At 43.2% G+C, this 22,976-nt stretch overlaps 1 protein-coding gene across 4 annotated transcripts in view; it reads right to left on the bottom strand.

Annotated features, from left to right (window-relative positions):
• smyd3 (SET and MYND domain containing 3) overlaps positions 1–22,976 on the bottom strand; it is a 796,202-nt gene that overhangs the window by 290,925 nt on the left and 482,301 nt on the right. The gene's annotated exons all lie outside the window — the stretch shown is intronic.

Consider the following 22,976-nt stretch of genomic DNA (forward strand, 5'->3'; position numbering starts at 1 on the left):
CAATCTTCTTCCTGATCTCTCCGCCCCCACCCCCTCTCCGGCCTATCACCCTCACCTTAACCTCCTTCCACCTATCGCATTTCCAACGCCCCTCCCCCAAGTCCCTCCTCCCTACCTTTTATCTTAGCCTGCTTGGCACACCATCCTCATTCCTGAAGAAGGGCTCATGCCCGAAATGTCGATTCTCCTGCTCCTTGGATGCTGCCTGACCTGCTGCGCTTTTCCAGCATCACATTTTCAGCTCTGATCTCCAGCATCTGCAGTCCTCACTTTCTCCTGTGTTTTTTAAATTGACCATTTTGCCACGTGAAAGCATTAAAGTGCAAACAACTCCCCTTACTGTTTTCTGGTTAATGCTACATTCTGAAAACCCTTTACACCCACTGTACTCTTGATTTCATTCTGAATAGAGCACTTTTCAAGCTCTTCAAAGGAATGGAGAAAAAAAAATCCTTCAGCCAATATCAAAAGCATTTTCTTCTATGGGAGAGAAAAAATATAATCCAAGTTTTACTGAAGTTTAACTTCAAACATGTGCTGTGAAGTAAGACTTTAATGTTATTATATGGAGAAACATTGCTGATATTGTTCCCTTTGACCAAGTCACATTTTGTCAATATTCATCTGAGTTCTTTTCATAACCATCAGGAGTCCTCTCTCTGTTTCCATGGAAACAGTCCTGCATATGATTATTTAAGAGGAAATGCCTTGCAGAATCAAAAGTAAAATAGGTGAGTGAAATCTCATTAAAAGCTTTTCTAGTTGCAACAATTAATGGATGAAAGATGTCCACTGTTCCCATTCTGCGATCCGGCAGTGATAATCTCCTGCAACGTACTGAGTGAGCTGTGTTGTAATGACACTGTTAAATTCTGTCAAACATTATAGGAACTAATTACCTTTACACTCAACAAACTTACATTTCCAGGATCTGTAACCATGGTGACAAGTTTTAAGAGTCTAAATGCATTCCCCAACAGCCACAGTCTGCACCTCCAAGGGTTTGAACCAGTGCTTAAGCATCAACCCACTCAGAGCTGCACCCCACAAGGGTCTGGAACTGGAACTCGCTCCTGCTCCAGTGGGGGGTTGGGTTACACTAAATCTGGACCGTGCTTGTTTCGATCACACCTAAGAGAACTTTCTGCAGTTCTGGTCATCATATTTTTATAAGGCTACAGAGGCACTGGAGAGGGTGCCAAGAAGATTTACAAAGATGATAATCAGGAATACAAGTACACACACATATCAGCAAAGTATTCATAGGCTTAGTCTGGTTTTCTGTTGGGGAAAATAAGTCTGGGGTAACCTAATAGAGGTCTTTCGAAAGTTTTTACTTCATGTCACTCAATAGTAATGATTTAATTCTTAAAAATTATGAAACATTTTGATTCAGTGGACACAGAAAGAATATTTTTGACTTCCAGAAGTCAACAGTAAAATGATCACCAAGAAATCCAACGCAGAATTCAGAAGAAACATTACCCTGAGAATGGGGAACTCGCTACCTGAGGGTGTGTTTGAAGCAAATCGCATTGATACACTGAAGGGGAAAGTAAACAGGCCTTTGGGGGCAAAGGGAAGAAAAGGTGACAATTATAAATGTGGATGAAGAGGCCTGAGTGGAGCATAAACGCCATGGTAGGGCAGCACATGGTGGCTCAGTGGTTAGCACCATTACCTCACAGCACCAGGGTCCCAGGTTCAATTCCACCTTCAGCTGACTTTGCACATTTTCCCTATGTTTGCGTGAGGTTCTGCTGGGTGCTCTGCTTTCCTCCCCTCATCCAAAGTTGTGCAGGTTAGGCAGATTGGCTTGGGCTTTTGCCCGAAACGTCGATTCTCCTGCTCCTCGGATGCTGCCTGACCTGCAGTGCTTTTCCAGCACCACTGAATCTAGACTCTGACCTCCAGCATCTGCAGACCTCACTTTCGCCTTGGGAAATTGCCCACAATGTCCAGGGATGCGCCACTAGGTGGGTTAACCATGGGAAATGCAGGGTTACAAGGAAGGGATGGATCTGGATGGAACAGTTGGTGTGGACTTGATGGGCCGAATAATCCACTTTCACACTGTAGGGATTCTACGATTCCAGACAGTCAAATAAAAGAAAAGCATTGGAGCTCTGTAAAAAAAATTTTGCTTTTTTAAAACTCTAGCCTGTACTGGTTGAGCTCTGTCCTGTGTCATATATCATTTGTAATATGGAATCACAAGGACTCCAACAGGAAGCCCTCAATGCAGTATGATGATGCTGTCACTTTAAAAAGATTATTTTGTCCTTGGTTTGTTTGAAGAGAGGTCAAAAGGCAGAAGGGTCGAAGAGTCTATTTTAACAATGGAAGTGGAGTGACCAGTCCTCCCAGTTCAGGTTTTTTCTATTTGTTTTAGCTGTAGCAATCATAAGGCATGTGAGTCCAGGGGAGCTGCAAGCTTCAGTAAAGAATTCCTCTGATTTTCCTCTGAGATCTCTCTCTGGAAGTTGCCATCTCCTGTCTTTTAGAATCTGTGGTTGAATTTATCTTTTTGCCAAGGGGTGTGTTTATGGGATGTAACTGTGTTAGAACAGTTAATTAGTAATAGTTACTGTATCGGGTTGGTTAAGGTTTCCCATAGTTAAGTTATTCCAAATTCCACTTTCTTTTGTTCGTGTTTCAACTGTAGTGTTTAAATAAATTCTGTTTTGCTTAAAGCCAAGTGGTTTGATCAGACCTGGAGTATCCACTTCACATATGCCTCTAGAATAAGAAAATGTTAAGGACTAGGCTAACCTCTTGCAATATTTTAAGGGGGTCTGGCCTGGTCCATAACAGCAAGATGGGCGATAAATGAAGACTTGCCAGCAGCACCCACATGCCAAGGGCATTAGAATGCAAGATCCTGAGCCTCAAACTGAGGAGCAGTAAACAGATACTGACCCTCCAAAAGGCGCTATCCTCCTCTGAGGGCCAGAATGAAAAAGATTCAATATATTAACTTTGTTTCTCTGTCCACAGATGCTGCCAGACTTGCTGAGTTTCTCCAGCACGCTCTTCATTTATTTTCCAAACTCCAGTATTTACTTAGCTTCTCTTTCAGATGTCACCTTGTTAATCAGTTCTCACAAGCAGCAACAAATGCGCTCCAGCAAACACACATTGCACCTTCAATGAACATTGAAGGCTCATGTGGTGTAGTGGCAGTGTCCCTACCTTTGAACCAGGAGACCCAGGATCACATCCCAGAGGTCTGTCATCATAGCTCCAAAAAGATTGATTTGGAAGATGTCTGCCAGTCGTGACAGCAGTCCCTCAGCACTTCAAACACATAGACCCTCAAAAGCTTCCTCCTGAATTAGCTGCAAAGGTAGCTTTACCTCATAGCAGCTCATCAAACGCTTTCGTTCCCCAACCCAGAATTGCCAAGGCTGTGAAGCTGTTGGTTAGAATAGTGGGGAAAACGTGAACCAGAAATGAGCTCAACATAAAAGGGATTAGAAACATAATCACATTAATAGGCATTCAGGCAAGAGAGGTCATCATCCTGACGCATATGTTGGTTCAGTTTCTCTCCACAGACCTGCTGAGTTTTTCTAACCTTTTGGTTTAAGCTTTATTTCAAACATAAACAAAGTCTCAGTGTGGGGAGTTTTATCAGTTTCAGTCAGCAGTCTCTGCCACCTGCGGTTTCCACTCTGTTCCCGTCTCAGAGTTACTGAGTGGACAACGAGACATGATCTCTTAACTTTTTCTGGTGGAAATCTGCTTCTCTCTCTTCAGAAAGGAACCGATTGTAGTATCAGGCCGCCCAAGACGAAACACATCCTGTCTCAGCACAGCACTCCTACAATACCAGAACAAGACTTTAAAAATTAACAGGCCCCTAGTTTAATAAAGGGTTGCACTTCAGAAAAGAAAACAAACATCCCTCCTTAATCTCCTTTGCCCCTTCTCCAATGTTACCTCATCCCTCACTCAGCACAGACCAGGGATTGAAAGGAAGATTTTCCCTAATCTGAATGGTTATTCTCCCTGCATATACTTGCTGAGCTTTCTAACTCACTCTCTAATATTACACTAAAAACCCACACACTCCTCTCATCCTCCAAATTATAAGCTTCAATGTAAAGCCCTCGTAAAACCACACTCTGTGGGACCATGCTATTCTTCAGATAGGGTGTCTTGGAAAGATTGGATCACCCTGTTTAACTTGTGACTCATCTTGCAGAAGAAAGTTCTCTAAATCCCCTGTCTGTGCCTCACTTTCAGCGGCAGAGTCTCATACATCCAAAGCCACTAAAATGTGCAGACCATATTAATTTCAGCAGACAAGTTCCTTAACTCATTGAACAGCATGCCATAGGACAGGCAGTTGAAGTTATATACCCAAAGAGCAACAGAAAACCCAGAGAAGAAATTCCAGAAACATTCACGAACTAAATCTGTACCTCTATGTGAACTATGTGAAACAGAGAGGCATTTTTCCTGGCTGTGAGGAATTGCAAACTGTCCCCTATGATAAGCCAACAATTACAAAGTGATCACAAGACTCGTTTCTGTGGTCAGATATTCTTAGTCACATGAACTGTGGATCATTGGATAATACCCAGGCCTCAGAGTCAGAAGGTTGTGAGTTCAACTCTTGCTCCAGAGACAGTGAGATAAAATCAGTTAGGCGAAAGTGGGTACTGCAGATGTGTTCCTGATCTCTGATGAAGTGCTTTTGTTTGAAACGTCGATTTCCCTGCTCCTCGGATGCTGCCTGACGTGCTGTGCTTTTCCAGCACCACTCTAATCTTGACATTGAGATAAAAGTCCACTCAAAAGTTACTGTGAGAGTTCTAAAAGATCTCATCAACTTTTGGATGAGATTTCAAAACAAGGCACCATGTGCTTTATAAGCTGGAAGTAAAAGATCTAATGGCACTATCCAGCTAAGAACATGGAAATTAGCCAAAATGTTCAGGACAATATTTATCTCTTAGCCAACACAAAAAAAAAACAAGCCAGTTGTTACCACATTATAGTTTCCCTCACTGTACACCAAATTAACTACTTCATTGCTTACACATGTTTAGTTGGCTATCAAAAATGCTCCAGAGCCTTTAGGCTGTGAAAAGCACTATATAAATGCAAACCTTTTTTTTACTCATGAAGTACTTGCAAACAGATTCCTGACTAACAAGAATTCAGTCCTATCGGAAGGAAGTTGTGAAACTTGAAAGGATTCAGAAAAGATTTACAAGGATGTTGCCAGGGTTGGAGGATTTGAGCTATAGGGAGAGGCTGAATGGGCTGGGCTGTTTTCCCTGGAGCGTCAGAGGCTGAGGGGTGACCTTATACAGGTTTATAAAATCATGAGGGGCATGGATAGGATAGACAAAGTCTTTTCCCGGGGGGCAGGAGTCCAGAACTAGAGGGCATAGGTTTAGGGTGAGAGGGGAAAGATATAAAAGAGACCTGAGGGGCAACATTTTCACACAGAGGGTGGTGCGTATGTGGAATGAGCTGCCAGAGGAAGTGGTGGAGGCTAGTACAATTACAACATTTAAAAGGGATCTGGATGGGTATATGAATAGGAAAGGTTTGGAGGGATATGGGTCAAGTGCTGGCAAATGGGACTAGATTGGGGTGGGATATCTGGTTGGCATGGACGAGTTGGACCGAAGGGTCTGTTTCCACACTGTACATCTCTATGATTCTATGACTCTAAGTCTTGCGGTGAACAGTGGGGATAAGATTTCAAACATTTTTTGTGGGGGTGGGGGTGGAAGCACAGATGTTCAGAGTGAGGGTTATCTGTCCAAGAGAATGTAGAGGTCACCCTCTAAAGATACATTGCCCTGGGCTCCACATAGCAAGGGCAGATGGTGGCACCATGGTAATGTCCGTGGACTGATGCCATTGGTTAAAAATCATTATTCAAATTCAGCACAGCGCCCAGTAGAATTGAAATGACGTGAATGAAATCGGGAATTGCTTGCTTCAGTAATGAGATTATTATCATTTGTCCTAAAATCCAAACTGGTTCACTATTGCCATTCATTGGGGAAATCTTCCCCCAGACTTGTCTACATGTTACCCACAACAATGTGGTTGACTTTTAACTGACTAATTATTCTAATCCCATTTTCCAGCATTAATGTGCAAGACTCAAGGTTTCAGAAAATTGCCATACAATGTTTTAAAAAGCACCATTCGGGCCTTGAAAATAAAGTCCCTTTGTCATAAAACAAACAAGGGAAAAGATCAAAGGAAGAAAATCACAGTTTTACATCCTGAGCATGTCCTAAGAGAACTCACAGACAATTAAGTTCTTTGGAAGTCTGCTCATTGTTGTGAAAAGGGGCATGCAGCAGGTAATCGGCACATTGCCAGATCCCACAATCTTCTGTAATTTTGGTTGTTAATATGATTTGAGGGATAGATATTGGCCAGGACAACGAAGCAAAACCACCTGCCCTTCTTTGAAATAGTGACATGGGATCTGATTCCATCTCAGAGGGTAGAGGGTCCTCTGGTTCATGGCTCATTTGAAAAGCAGCGCCTCCAACTGTGCTGTACTAAATCAGTACTGCACTGGACCAACAGCTGAGAGCATCCACTCAAATTAACAGAAAGACTTCTTGGGAAAACGAATCACATTAGTCATCTGCTCTGCAAGCTGAAGGTGGCACAAAAGCAAGAGGATCAGACAGGCACATGGCCATTGATGCAATCCAGTAAATAGCACTGTCAGACTAGATCCAAATAAACAGCCAGGCTTTGTGGCTTTTCAATGGCAGCGATTGCTCTCTGGTCTCCAGACATGTAAACGGAAGTGAAGGGATGCATTCCATCTGTTGTGTGCATGTGAAAAACCATCAGCATCAAGTAAAAGCCACCCTTGCCAGTATTTAGACAGGGTCTGCTTTTTCACAGGCCTGAGTTTGTCCTTCCAGCAACCTGAATGTCAGGCTGGAGTCACAGGTCGTACAGTAAACCTTTCTAACCTTGAGAACTGATCCTTGTCTGCCACCAGCATGAACTTACTGAATGACCTGTTGGGTGACATAATATACTCCAAATATCAAGTCTATGGTTAATCGGACAGTATTTACTGAATTATCCCAAGTATGCCAGGAATCACACTAATAAACTGTTTAAGATTATAAACTAATCTTGTAATGTGACTCACTTACACTTGCTAGAATATAGAGGGCTCTGTTCTCTGCATGCTCACAGAATCCTTGGCCACATATACAATAGAAACAAATCCATTAGCATCTTTCAAAGGAAACTGGTTAAAAATCTTCAAAGGGAAACTTCTGAGGCAAAATCCAGGTGAACGGGGACTGGTTCAGAACATAGGCACACAGGAAACAGGAAACAGGAAAAGGAGTCATAGAGTCATAGTATTAGAGATGTACAGCATGGAAACAGACCCTTCGGTCCAATTCATCCATGTCGACCAGATATCCTAATCTTATCTACTACCATTTGACAGCACCCGGCCCATATCCCTCCAAACCCTTCGTATTCATATACCCATCCAGATGCCTTTAAATGTTGTAATTGTACCAGCCTCCACCACTTCCTCTGGCAGCTCATTCCATACACACACCACTCTCTGCGTGAAAAAGTTCCCCCTTAGGTCCCTTTTATATCTTTCCCTTCTCACCCTAAACCTATGCCCTCTAGCTCTGGACTTCCCCACCCCAGAGAAAGGACCTTATCTATTTATCCTATCCATGCCCCTCATGGTTTTATAAACCTCTGTAAGGTCACCCCTCAACCTTTGACGCTTCAGGGAAAGCAGCCCCAGCCTATTCAGCCTCTCCCGATAGCTGTAGGCCATTCAGCTCATTGACCTGCACCACCATTCTAACAGATCATACAAACCTTAACACCATGTTTCCAAATCAACCTGGCTTAAAAGCATTTAGAAATTTATCCATTTCGGCCTTGGATCTGCTCAATGACTAAGTCTCCACAGCTCCCCGGGATAAAGAATTCCATGATGCACAACCCTCTGTGGGGAAATTCCTCCCGATCTCAGCCCTAAATGGCCTGCTCCCTCATTCTGAGACTGTGTGGCCTAGAGCGCCCTGCCAAGGGCAACACCCTATCCATACCAAAGTGAATCCAAAATCAGTACAAGAATGATGGGCCAAATAATCTTTCAAAATCAGTACAAGAATGATGGGCCAAATAATCTCTAAGGAGAAAGTGAGGTCTGCAGATGCTGGAGATCAGAGATGGAAATAATCTCTATCTTCAAAATCAGTACAAGAATGATGGGCCAAATAATCTCTAAGGAGAAAGTGAGGTCTGCAGATGCTGGAGATCAGAGATGGAAATAATCTCTATCTGTATTATAAGTTTCTATGATCCTAGGACCCGCTCCAACATGGCTGCAGAACATTTTGCCTTTCGGTTAAGAGGAGACAGGTCATGAGGTGTACAAAAGTATAAGTGGCACAAATAGGAACAATCTTTTGTAGATAACTCAGGGGGACAGATCTGAGGTGAGAGGCAGGATGTTTACAGGAGTCTTGAGGTAACTGGTTTTCAGCCAGAGGGTTGTAGGTGTCTGGAACTCACTGCCTAAAAAGGTGCTGAAGGCAAGAACCCTACCAACTTTCAGATAAGCAATTGAAACAGCCATAGTAAACAAAGATTCAGGCCAAGTGCTGGAAAACAGGATTAGAGTAGATAGGTGCTTGAAGACCAGCACAGACACAATGGGCTTAACCTTATGATTTTATTTGGAACTCTAAGGGTTTCAGCAGTGGTCTGTTCCAAGCTTATGTATAGGTTTGTGCTAATTATTAGGAGAGTATTGTGCACAAATCACAGCCCAGCCTACGTACACAATTTGCCAATTAATGCAGCAGTGTAATCGAATTTAACATGTGGGAGTTTAATATACACGTTTGATGGCTCAGAATAGGCACCATTGTTCCTTATAAACACTATGTGCCTGTTCCATAAAGTAACCATAAAACATTATTCAACAAAACAGCTGCAGGAGAATAAAGGCGTTACTAAGGTATAACTCTGAGTATCAAAGAGCAGGTAAGAACAGATAGTCTGGGGCTCTGCAAGGACTAAATACCCTGGACAGGTCTAGTTTCTTATCGAGTTAGTGGAAATTTACAGCAAAATGACAAAGCTGATGAATGTGAGAAATGGATACTTTCCAGATAAATGTTAATTTGACAGGACAGGTTTGGCTCATTACAGCCTGCAACTGAAGCAGGTTACAATCATTGTTTCACATGTAATACACAGTTTGATCCCACTGGTCTATACTGGCATTAATAATCCACACAAGCCTCTTTCTACCTTGCTTCATACACCATCCAAATATCCTTTTGTTCCTTTCTCCCTCATTGCCTACTCTAGCTTCCCATTAAATTAGGGGTGGCACAGCGGCTAGCACTGCTGCCTCACAGCACCAGGGTCCCAGGTTCGATTCCAGCCTTGGGCGACTGTCTGTGTGGAGTTTGCACATTCTCCCTGTGTCTGCGTGGGTTTCCTCCCACAGTCCAAAGATGTGCAGGTCAGGTGAATTGGCCATGGTAGATTGCCCATAGTGTTAGGTGCATTAGTCAGAGGGAAATGGGTCTGGGTGGGTTACTCTTCGGAGGGTCGGTGTGGACTGGTTGGGCCAAAGGGCCTGTTTTCACACTGTAGGGAATCTAATCTAAATGACGTTCATCTCAACTACCCCTTGTGGTTGCAAGTTCCATATTCCAACCACTCTACAGGCAAAAATGTTTCATCTGGATCCCATTTGGATGTTTTGGTGGTCACCTTATTCTTATGGCCCTCAATCTTCTCAAAAGTAATGACAGGTTGTCAGTAGTAAATGGAAGGCAGCAGATTGATTAGAAAACAAGAGATTGATCCCTCGCTTTGTTTGTGTCTAGGTTCATTTCTGAGAAATTAATTGCCAAAATTCTCATTGTTTTAATTTTATTGAGAAAAAGGAATCATCCAAGGAAAAGGCCATAGACACTTACAATGTTAAAGACTTAATATAAATGAAAGTTGCTAGTCTTGTTCTAAATTCAAACCTCCACCAGTGTTAGGGATGGTTTGGAGAAGATGGTGGTGAGGAACATGATCAATCAAGATTCTTTTGAATGATGGAGTTATCTTGAAGGAACAAATGGCTTCTTCTCTCTCCTATTTCTTACATTTTTATATTTATCTTCCTGCTGGTTCTTCACTTAAGCTATGAGTGGACGGAATTTCACATTTTATACAAAATCTTTCACACTTTACAACCAGTTGAGCCATTTTTTGAAATGGTGGAATGTAGCAAGCTTCCATAAACCAAAGTGAGCTGTTGATCAGCTGGTGATTGTGTTATAAATATTGGTCAGAACACTAGGGATAAATTCCCCAGCTCTCCTTCAAAACAGTGCTCTGAGATCTTTGACATCCACTTGAATGGGCATGTTAATTGTTTATAAATTGTACGTAGGTGGACTGAATTTGTTGTGATTTTACACATACGGAGACACTTACTGTAACTGTGGGTGGTTGATTTAGGAGATATGTGCTTGTAATGTCTCACACTGTAAATAATAGACAACTGAGAGATCATTGGACTTCCCTCACCATTTAACACTCTGGAGTGTAACAAGGCACTAAGGCCTCCATTTAACCTTTGACCCAAAAAAATGGCACTTCAAACAGCATATGTAGTACTCCAGCATTCCCACAGTACTGCATTCCTGGGGTGGGACTTGAGCTTAGAGCCTTCTAACCCAGAGGCTTGGGTGCTACCATTGATCCACAGTGGATGCACAAAGTGCCACAGACTTCAACATACTCTGTAACACTAGAGCAGAATTACTATCAGACCTACTAAAAATATATCACACCTCACTCTATATATAGTTCTTGGCAGACCTAATAATGCTTCCACCTCTTCACAATTAGCCAATTGTTAGTTACTGCCTGTTTTTCAGGATTAATTCGCTCCCTCCCCTGCAAATAAAAAACTGTTAGGAGGCAGTAAAACATTCCTGTACTCAGGTAGTGTTTCCTCGTCTGGACTATAGCATTCTTTCCTCGGAAGCATTAAAAACTAATTAAACCACATTTTCTTCTGCTAAGCTCCCCATGTTGGAGTCAAGCCACCCTCACAATTATTTAGTCTCAACGCTGACACGGTGGATGTTAATGCCTCACTCTTTCAGCTCTGGCATAAATCACTACAAAATTTAACATACTGCCAAAGCCATATAATCTCACAAAACCTTATGTGTTCAGACTACCAATTCATTTAGATAACGGACAGGTTCATTATCAGTACAAACTCGTTACGTGGAAACAGTACAATACCAGCCACACTTATACACTCTGCAGTCTCCCAAACACTTCTTCCATTGTAAAGCGAGCATCAATTCTGAGGGTCCTTACAGAATCCGATGTCCTCGTTGGAAGATTAACAGGTCTCAAGTAGCTCAAACAAATTATTTGAACTAATGTCCATGTTCAATTACCCGTGGAAAACAATGTTCATGCTTGTGAATCTTGCATTTATTCACATTTTGTAAAACGTACAAGTTTCTTTCAGACGTTTCAGAGGAATAATTGTGTGACTAACACTCGAAGAGCTGGCTCTCATTTGACTGTGTTCGTTTTGCTGCTTTGTTGGTGGCTGACCGAATTAGAGAGAATATAAGCAGACAAAATGATCAAGTTGCTTCCTCTTTACGTAATGCATGTTGGACAAGATTGGAGATCAAGGCGAGGCTAGCGAATGAGCATCCCGGTTGTGAAACATCCATTACAGCTGCAACCCTTTCTTACAGCACCAGCATCTTCCATGTAAACTGCTGAGTGTTATTTTGGTGATTAAGGGATTTGTCATTACCAGGTAGAAAAGAAATACTTATCCACTGGGGAAGTCCAGAAAAAAAAAGCACAGTCCTAACAACAACCATATTTGTATAGCGTCTTTAACATAGTAAAACTTCCCAAAGTTCTTCACAGTGATGCGATCATGACAAAATTGGCATCATGGCACATGTTTAAAGAGGCAGGTTTTAAGAAGCCTCCTAAGGTAGAACAGGAGGCTAGAAAGTTTTCGGGGGGGAATTCCAGAGCTTAAAGGTTCAGCACAATAACCAATGGTCAAACGATTAAAATCAGAGGTGCATAAGACAGCAAGATTGGAACAGCGCTGATATCAGGCAGGGCTGGAAGAGCTTACAGAGATGGAGGGAGCTGAAGCCATGGAGGGATTCGAAAGGAAGGACAAGAATTTGAAAACCTATCTTGATGTTGTCATGACCAGTGTGCCCGCTGAGGGTCTGTGCATGGTGATTGGTTTACCAACGTCAGTCACGGTACTGGCTTCTGATTCTGCAAATTACTGCCGCACAAGGAAGAATAAAGAATGAGCAGAATTGCTAGTTGTTACCCACCTCCCATTTGGCCAGCCGGGGCCTGATAGAAACTTAAATTGTTGTAAATGTACGATAAAAGGGGATCACAAAGACCTCAGGCTGATATTTTAATAATTAAAAGACCACAAATCAAAAAAACTGAGTGCTTCTCCTTTAGTGTGCGCAGGTATTAATCAGACACTGTTCAGCACCTGTTCCTAGATCACAGTCCATTGGTGTCCGTGTGTAATCCCACTCACCTCCAGTGAGTGATTACACAAGGGTTGTTGCATCAGAGAGGGTTGTTGTATCAAAACTATAGTTAAGGACCTTGTGGCACAGTGACAGGATCCCTAACTCTAAGCCAAAAGGTCTCAGTTCAACTCCAACTTGCCACAGAACTATGTCACAACATATCCAAACAGATTGTTGAAAAATGTGCCTTATTTTTTAAAGTTACAGATATGAAATAAATTCTAATGATCTGGTTAGCATTAGAAGTTTATGGCAGTGCATTCCCTTCAAACCTTGCCCGTACAATTGGTGCCAGCGGATGATTTCTCAGTTGGTTGATGGTTGGCAAGGTCTCCGAGAGATGGAAAATGTTGCTGCCAAGAAATGTACGCTTCAGTTAGAACTTAGATCAATTGGAATTTCCCTCTTTTCCTTTGAGCATAACCCATCGAGTTCATTTGGGAGCTGGTTCAAACTAATATAAACATTACAAACCATTGCATCAGACAAAGACTTGAGTCTTAACTTGTGCCAGGTCCTGTTCCTGATCACCTGCGCTCACTGGCCTAGAAAGCCTTCTGATGAAGCAATGCCTTGCCTTTTTAAAATCTCAGCCTTCCAACCAAATTCCTCCACAGCCTCTCCTGCTTCCAATCTCTCCTCAGGCCTCATAACCCTTCATCTAATTCTAGCCCCCTTTGTGCTTCTCAGTTTTAACTGCCCCACCATTATCTCAACATCAAGCTCTGGAATTCCCTCTCAACCTTGGTTTCCTCCTCGGAGATGCTGTTTAAACGATTGTATGAGGTAATGGTTCTGGAAGGGTTGATGTTCATGTTACATTAGCTCCACTCATTCTACTGATACCATACAGTTTGTGTTGGGAAATGAGAAGTTCCACTCCTAGTTTTCAACGTGAGCAGATATATCTGTATCAGCTCCCTAAAGTTCTAGCAGTTATACCTGACCAAAGTTTGTTGTATTTAACAATAAGCCTTATCTAAGAGCAGAGCCTCTTTTGTAGATTGCAGTGGGGGTGATGATGATGAAGCCACAAACCACCAGATAGGTACCAGATGAACAGAGCAGGTCAGGCAGCATCTAAGGAGCAGGAAAGTCAACGTTTTGAGCAAAAGCCCTTCATCAGGAATCAAAATTCCTGATGGAGGGCTTTTGCCCGAAACGTCGATTTTCCTGCTCCTCGGATGCTGCCTGATCTGCTGTGCTTTTCCAGCACCACTCTTATCTTGACTCTAATCTCCAGCATCTGCAGTACCCACTTCCGCCTATAAGACGAACCAGAGACTGTTGGGAACACATCCATTTATATATATTTATGGATTAAGAGAATTGGAAAAATGAAGACATGGGTTGCAAAGAAATTGCCATCAGACTAAGTTCACTGCCACCACTCTATCTCAAAAACCCATACCCAGTCCCATATACTGGTTGAGGTGCCAAATATCACAGGGTACCATAATGATCATCTGGAAAAATATCACAAAATGCCTACTGCTTTGACCAAGCTTTTAGTTTGATTATCCAAATGTGGTTTGGCGTTATATTTTGCTCTAAGATACTCTGATCAAGCATCTCTAAGTACATTCTGAGATGATCATGTACTAAATAAACTGCTGCTGGTGCAAACACAGGGATAACATTCTAAAATGGTTTGTTACATTAGTCAGTAAATTGCCACCACTTAGTACAGTGAGCACCAAGGACAGATAAATACAAAATGTATTACGTTTCACTGCAGGTAATTCAATTCATTTATGTTCACATCAAATTGCAGCACATTATGAATGAATGGAAAGTGATTTGAAGCATTGCCACTTTATGGTCAGTGGGGCACAGCTCACCAAGTGATGACTCGTCCGATTCAACCTCAACTAAACCTCTCTGTCTACTTCGCCTACATGTACTGCCGAAGCCACCTCACCAAAAACTGTTCAGAAATGCAGACAGATCTGTCCCACACTGGGCGCGTCATAGAGACTCTCTCCTTGCTCTCTCTTCACTCTTCTGTACCCTTCATAGAATTATAGAATCCTTACCGTGTGGAAGCAAGCCATTCAGTCCATCAGTCCACACCAACTCTTGAAGAGCATCTGACCCAGACTCCTCACTGCCCTACTCTGTAACCTTGTATTTCCCATGGCTAATCCACCTAGCTTGCACGTCCCTGGACACTATGGGAATCTTAGAGTGGCCAGTCCACCTAACCCGCACATCTTTAGACTGTGGGAGGAAACCGGAGCACCCAGAGGAAACCCATGCAGACATGGGGGGAGTGCGCAAACTCCATACACGCAGTCATCTAAGGTTGGAATCAAACCCGGATCCCTGTTGCTTTGAGGCACCAATGCTAATCCCTGAGCCACCTGAAGGCCATCTTCAAGGCAGGACCAGGAAGAATGCCTTAGAATCAGGGCAAGGGCACCTCCGGACAGCCCTCCCAAAGACTCACTGGCTGTGAAGGTGATCTGCCCGCAATCCACAAGTAAGCAACCCGCATAAATCATGTGCATAATTACAGCAGGTATGATGAGGGAGCGCTGGGCTGCGGGAAAAGGCCATGAATGAAGCAGTAGATTCTCCTGGGGAAGTGTCCTTTCGTTCTTTTATTTGTAACAATCGTTTCTGAGCCTCCAATTAAAAAACAATTCAAGACATTTGGAAAGCCTTGACCAGCCTCCTGTACACAGCCCGTATGCATCAAATACTGGCCTTCTGTCTGGGCGGATGCAGAGCTCCTCCCTCTCCACACTGGCCACGTTCCTGCTAGGTGACCTTAACGCTCGATTGGACAAAAGGGACAGGTGCGTGCGGATTGCCCTTCCCAAGGTAAGGTTTCCTAATCAAGCACTGGGCATTTTCCCCATTCCACCACCCACTTCATAGGAATCCACAAACAGAAACCCCTCCAGTACACAGGGAAGCAAACTGGGTTCCAATGTGGTAAAGTGCCCACGCTCTCACTAGTAAAACACCAGCAGTTGCAGGAAGAGGTCCCTGTATGTGACTGCTTCAGGTCTTCAATTGACCTAAAGGTGGATTGGCTTGAATGCCACCTTCCCTTTTGCTGGTAGGGGAAGACAGCATTCATAGCACATGGCACTTGCCTTCCAATGTGTCCCATAAGAACTCATCAAATCATAGCCGTAAAGCCAGGCACACACCCACATGCACACAAAGACAAACAGACCGAGGAAACAAACAAATACCAACACCAATATCCATATAAAAATATAAACAAGTACTCACAGGAGCGTATGCACAATGCACACACTCCTGGGATTGTTGCTTCGGTGCAGTTTAAAAATGTCCCACTCTATGATGCTGAGCACTTTGACTTTCAAACAGATAAAATCAAGACCAGGAACCAAAGTCCATTGATCACCTGCTCAAGGCCTGGATGAGTGCAGCTCCAACAACACTCAAGAAGCTCCTGAACACCATCCAGGTAAAACAGCCTACTTAACTGGCGCCATATCTACAATCATTCAATCCCTCCTCTACAAATGTATAGTAGAACTATCTACAAGATGCACTGCAGAAATTCACAAGGTTCCTTAGACAGCACCTTCCATACCAATGACCACTGCCATCTAGAAGAACAAGGACAGCAGATACATGAGAAGATCAACCACCTGTAAGTTCCCCTCCATGCCGCTCACCATGCTGACCTGGAAATATATTGCTGCTCTTTAAGTCTCACTAAGGTGTTTGGTATGTTTGCTTTTATTGGTCAATGCATCGAGTATAAAAGTTGGGAGGTCAAATTAGGGCTGTACAGGACGTTGGTTAGGCCACTTTTGGAATACTGCATGCAATTCTGGTCTCCCTGCTGTCGGAAGGATGTTATGAAACTTGAAATGGTTCAGAAAAGATTTACAAGGATGTTACCGAGATTGGAGGGTTTGAGCCAAAGGGAGAGGCTGAACAGGCTGCGGCTATTTTCCCTGGAGCTTCAGAGGCTGAGGGGTGATCTTATAGAGGTTTATAAAATCATGAGGGGTCTTTTTCCAGGGGGGTGGGGGAGTCCAAAACTAGAGGGCATAGCTTTAAGGTGAGAGGGGAAAGATATAAAAGGGACCTAAGGGGCAACACAGAGGGTGGCGCGTTTATGGATTGAGTTGCCAGAGGAAATGGTGGAGGCTGGTACAATTATAACATTTAAAAGGCATCTGGATGGGTATATGAATAGGAAGTTTTAGAGGGATAAGGGCCAAGTGCTGGCAAATGGGACTAGATTAAGGTAAGATATCTGGTCGGCATGGACGAGTTGGACTGAAGGGACTGTTTCCGTGCTGTACATCTCTGTGACTCTATGGCTCTAAGTTATCCTGGAATTTCCTTTCCGAACAGCGTTGGGATGTACCTATAGTAAATGGACTGCAGTGGGTGAAGAAGGCAGCTCCCTAGAATCTTCTCAAGGGCAACTAGGGACCGGTGATAAATGCTGGCCTCGCTGGTGATACACATATTCCATCAATGAATAAATAAGCTCAAAAACAGGCCATGTGACCCTACGCAAAGGTCAATGCTGCAAGAGAGGAAGTCTTGACAAAAGGCAAGCAATTTCAAAATTAATTATTGCTATAGATCCAGGGAATTTTAAATCAATATTTTTTTTAAAAAATTGCTTAATTATCTTGCATGAGGAAATATTTTCTCAGGAAAACTGAACTGGCCACACAAATGCATTGAAAGTGTCAGCAGAGCACTCACCCCAGTGCAACAATTGCAGTTAAGGTATCTCCCTCACCCTGAGGGCTTGAACGTCAGTGGTCTAGAAGTTCAGGGTCGGAAATTCATAACATATGAGAAAGGGATTCAAAACAAAAATAGAAATCGCTGGAAATGCTCAGCAGGACTTTCAGCATCTGTGGAGAGATCCTCAGTTCTGAGGAAGGAGCACTGGACCCACAACGTCAACTCTGGTTTCTCTCCACAGATGCTGCCAGACCAGCTGAGCGTTTCCAGCAATTTCTGTTTTTGTTTCTGATTTTCAGTATCCATAGTTCTTTCAGTTTTCAGAAAATGGTTTGATATCTGTATGTATGGTGAGTAGAGTAGTAAATAAGACATCAAATCTGACAAGACCAACAGGTAATGCTGGAAGTACCCAGCAGGTTTGCAGCATCGGTGAAGATAGAGAGCCTCCCATTACGCAGGTCACACCAAAATGTTGACTCTGTTTCTTTCCAGAGATGTTGAGCAACTCTGAAATCCACAGTATTTCATCTTTGTCCTTGATATCACCAGTTTTATTTCAGTTGGGCAGTTAACCCCTTCCAGACAGTTCTCTTCTCAGGAATGCGATTGTCATTGAGTACAAAATAAGGTTAGAAACAATTTAGAAAACATGATTTGACTTTTACTTCAGTGAAACAGAGACATGGGGAAACCGTGCAGGGATAGAAATAAAGTTCACAATGCCACCAACCAGGAGATATTGGGAAGGGACACACTTCAGTGATGTTGTAAATGAAAATTTACAGGTCAATCTGTGCCTGACAATTTTCACAAGAACAATAATACAAGGAACAAGAAATCAAAGTTACCATATTGACATGTCTATAGGTCACCCTTGAAATCGGAACATAATTCCAATTAAACCCTCGAGGGTAATTTTAAGCATTGCCTGACTGTAATTAAATATGGTGAGGCAAGCAAAATGCCAGCAAAATTTAACACTCTTATTACTTTATAACATTTCCTCTCCAAGCTTCAAGAAAGTCTGGGTTATGCCTCAAGATCTCTGGGGGGGATTTAATCATAGGATCCCTTGAGTATGGAAGCAGGCCATTCAGCCCATCGAGTCTAGACCGATCCTCCAAAGAGTATTCCATGACCACCACCCCAACTCCCCTATCCCTGTAACCCTCCATTCCCCAAAGCTAATCCACCTAATCTGCACATCTTTGGGCTGTGACAGGAAACCCACACAGAGACAGGAAAAACATACAAATTCCATAGACAGGTGCCGGTGGATGGAATCAAACCTGGGTCCCTGTCACTGTGAGGTAGCAGTGCTAACCACTGAGCCACTGTGCTACTCAAATGTGGGTCAGCATGGTTCAGTGGTCATGCTTTTGCCCCGAATCACAAGGTTCTAGGACCACGTTGCACTGCAGAGTGTTGTGTACCAGGACCGAGCCTGGCTCTTCAGTGCAGTGGCGAAAGTGAGGACTGCAGATGCTGGAGATCAGAGTCAAGATTAGAGTGGTGCTGGAAAAGCACAGCAGGTCAGGCAGCATCCGAGGAGCAGGAAAATCGATGTTTGTGCTGAGGGAGGGCTGTACCATCAGAGACATCGCCTCGCATCTGAGACTTGAAAACCTAGAGCCCTCACTGCCCGCTCAGATAAATGTTAAAACCTCTCTGGCACTATTTTAAAGAACAGCAGGGGAGTTTATCCCTTATGCCTTAACAACATTTATCTCTTGATCAAAGTCATTAAAAAAGGATTATCTGGTTATGGTCGGGTGCTTGATTGTGGGGACTTGCTGACTGCAAATTGGCTGTTGTTTTTCCTACACTGTAACAGCAAGTGTCCCTCAAATGTACTTTACTGAATGTCCAATGGCATTTAAGAGCACTGGACAAATGCAAGTCTTTCCTTCTATTATCTGAACTGCCAGCTGGCTGGTGTGACATTAAGTCAAGGCCTCATTTTACCCTTCGGGTGAACAAACATCAAAATCTCACGACACCAGAGGAAGTTTCCCGGGCTGACATTCCTCCCGTTGCTGGCGTTAGCAAAAACAAATGAACTACTCAGTCACCACACTGGAGTTTTGCTGTGCAAAACATTAACTCATATTTCCGAAGAGGACAGCAGCCTAAAAAAATACTGTTCGGAGATGTCCTAAAGATTTGATAAGGAAATGTATAATAGAAATTCTTTTTTTAACTTAATACCACCTAATTAGCCAGCATTAAAATTAATCTAAGCATACCACAGAACAATTCAGCTGTCCAAATAGGATAAAAATGTCCTTGGAAAGGATTAGGAACAGTCTTGAGACAGGCTCAATAAAACTGCTTTTACACTGATTTGTGTTTTGCTTCCACACAAGGATAAGTTTGATTCTGTGCACGGGATAAGCCAGCAGGATTTAACTGTGCAGGTGCCAAGTCGAGGCTCCTATGCAATGGCTGCTTGCAGTCCACACTAATACAATGCAATACAATAAGGAGCACTGGAATTATTATTAATCAAGGTTTCACTCTGGTGTTAGGTATAGACTCACATGTGTCTGTGGCCATTCCAGATAAAGGAATAAACTTTGTGCGTATATTCAACATGACTTCAGATGGGGGAATGACACCATGCTTTGCTTGAGGCACTGTCAATCCTACCCAATCGCAGTAAACCCAACAGCACTTACTGCTCCAAAGGACATCTGATAGAGAGTCCTTGATAATACTGAACTTCAAGATTGCTGAGAAGAATCCCTACAGTGTGGAAGCAGGCCATTCAGCTCATTGAGTCCACACCAACCCACTGAAGAGCATCCCACCCTTACCCAATCCCTGCATTTCCCATGGCTAACCCACCTAACCTGCATATCCCTTGACACTATGGACAATTTAGCATGGTCAATCCGCCCAAACTTGTACACCTTTGGACTGTGGGGGGAATCCGGAGCACCCACACAGGCACTGGGAGAATGTGCATACTACACACAAACGGTCACCTGAGGATGAAGTTGAACCCAGGTCCCTGGTGTTGTGAGACAGCACTGCTAACCACTGAACCACCATGCTGCCCTACAATGATGTCAGGTACATTGATTAAGTTTCTTGTTCTGCACTTATCTGACCAAATGCAAGAATTCCAATTTCAGATTATCACAATAATCTATATCACAGGAGAAAAGGGTGCTGATTATTTCAAAACTGACTCTGATTGGTAGATTGTTGCTATGGAGAAAATAATTTGGAACTATAGGTTTTTTTTGTAAAGAAGCCAACTTATAAACAAATCAGCACATTTGATATGGTGGTGGAGGCAGGTACAATACAATATTTAAAAGGTATGAATAGGAAGGGCTCAGAGGCATATAGGCCAAATGAATAGGAAGGGTACATGAATAGGAAGGGCTCAGAGGCATATAGGCCAAATGAATAGGAAGGGTACATGAATAGGAGAGGTTTGGAGGGATATGGTCCAAACGCTGACAAATGGGAGTCTGTCAGATTGGGATGCCTGGTTGGTGCAGAGGAGTTGGACCGAAGAGTCTGTTTCTGTGCTGTATGACTCGATGATAATATCTCAGAGGTAATTCTATTGAGGTATGTTGAAAGATAAATAGACAGGAAATGGGAAGGAATCTAGGTTGCTACAATTAAATTAAATCATGAGGGAAGGACAAAGGGCCAGGAGTTTAAACAGATAAAAGGTAACTTGAAGACTAATGTCAAGAATCTCTTCCAGAGACATGAGTGATAAATAATTGGATGGACCCCCATGAAGAGTGATGAAATCGAAAACCAAAGTGGTGTATTTAGACAAACCTCAATACAACAACAGGAGAGATTGGTTGATGGACAGCTGTCCCTGGTGGATAATTTAGGAAAGGCTGTTTATCCATAAATATCTTGTGATGTTGCACCTTTCACACCTCTCCAAATGCTCTGTAGTTCTGAAATGTGCATAGCCAATTAATCACTTTCTGCAGCAGACAGACTGTCACAGTGGCAATTTGCATATTGAATCATAGTGGAATTTTCATGACACAGAGAGACCATTCAGCCCATTGTGCCTGCTCTCTGAATGCGCAATTCACCTAATGACACTCCCCGTCTTCTCCCCATAATCTTACATATCCTTAAATTTCAGATAATCTAATTCCCTTTTGAATTCCTTATTTGAATCCACTTGGACACCTCCCTCAGAGAATGCATTCCAGATTCTAACCACTTGCTGTGTGAGAACGTTTTGCCTCATGTCGCCTCATTGCTGTATGCCTTATGCTGTATGCCGAAAAGCTCTTGATCCACCCTTCAATGGGACAGTTTAAAGCGGCTTACTCTATCCAGACCTCTCACACCGCTTCTAACCTCCTCTCAACCTTTCTTTTCCTAAAGAAAATAACTACAACTTCTCCAGTAAGATGCTGCAAACTGCAATGAGTTCAAAATAGAACTCCAGGGCTATATGAGTATATATGGAGTAAGAACTGGACAATGACAATGACGTAGCAGCTGCTAGAATTTCCTATTTAGCCAGTCCCCCATTCTGCAGTTCCCTGGTGCAGTGCTCAGGGTGGGGGCAGTTGGTACATATACGTGCAGTCCTTTGTTTTTTGTTTGAGACAACAGTGGTGAGCGGCCTTCTTGCAGCAGTCCATTGGAAGGGAGGGTTGGGTTGGTACACCCACAGTGATAGGGAAGGAGTTGACCCAGCGACAGTGAAGGAACGGCGATATATTTCCAATTCAAGATGATGTGTGGCTTGGAAGGAAGACGCAGATGGTGCTTTTCCCATGTATCTGCTGCCCTTCTCAAGTGGAAGAGTTTGCAAGTTTGGAAGGTACTGTCAAAGGTGCCTTGGTAAGTTTCTGCAGTCTATCTTGTAGCTGGTATACACTGCTGCCACTACGGGTTGGCTGGCAGAACAATTGAATATTTAATGTGGTGGCTGTAGTGCCAATCAAGCGGGCTGCATTGTCCTGGATGGCTTCAACCTTCTTGAGTGTTGTTGAAGCCTTATTCATCTAGGCAAGTGGGGAGTATTCCTTCACACTCCTGACTTGTGCCTTGTAGATGATGGACATGTTTTGGACAGGCAGGAGGTAAGTTATTCATTGCAGAACTCCTAGTCACTGCTGTTTTGATTTCCTCACTATACAAAGCATGTAATTGTGCTCAAAAGACTGCGGAAGAGATTGGTGAGGATGTTGGAAGGACTGAAAATATTGCAGTCATCAAGAAGGGTTAGTTAGGCTGAGATTGTTTTCCTTGGAACAAAGGAGGCTGAGGGGAGATTTGCATGAGGTGCACATATTTGTGAGGGGCCAGGATACAGTGGACAGGAAGATCCCGTTTCTCATAGCAGAACGGTCAGTGACATGGGGTAAAGGCTTAAAATGATTAGAAGAAGCATTCGGAAAGAGAGAGGAAAATATTTTTCACCCAAAGGATGGAAGGGGTGTAGAACTCTCTGCCTGAAAGGGTAGTCAAGGTCGAAATCTTCAACTTTTTTAAAGGTATTGAGATATGTACCTGGAATCAATCCATCAATGGGTGGAATGGTGGCTCAGTGGTTAGCACTGCTGCCTCACAGCACCAGGGTCCCAGGTTTGATTCCAGCCTTGGGCGACTGTCTGTGTTGAGTTTGCATGTTCTCTCCGTGTCTGC

The sequence above is a fragment of the Chiloscyllium plagiosum genome, chromosome 9 (genome assembly GCF_004010195.1).
Source record: "Chiloscyllium plagiosum isolate BGI_BamShark_2017 chromosome 9, ASM401019v2, whole genome shotgun sequence".
Classification (NCBI taxonomy): domain Eukaryota; kingdom Metazoa; phylum Chordata; class Chondrichthyes; order Orectolobiformes; family Hemiscylliidae; genus Chiloscyllium; species Chiloscyllium plagiosum.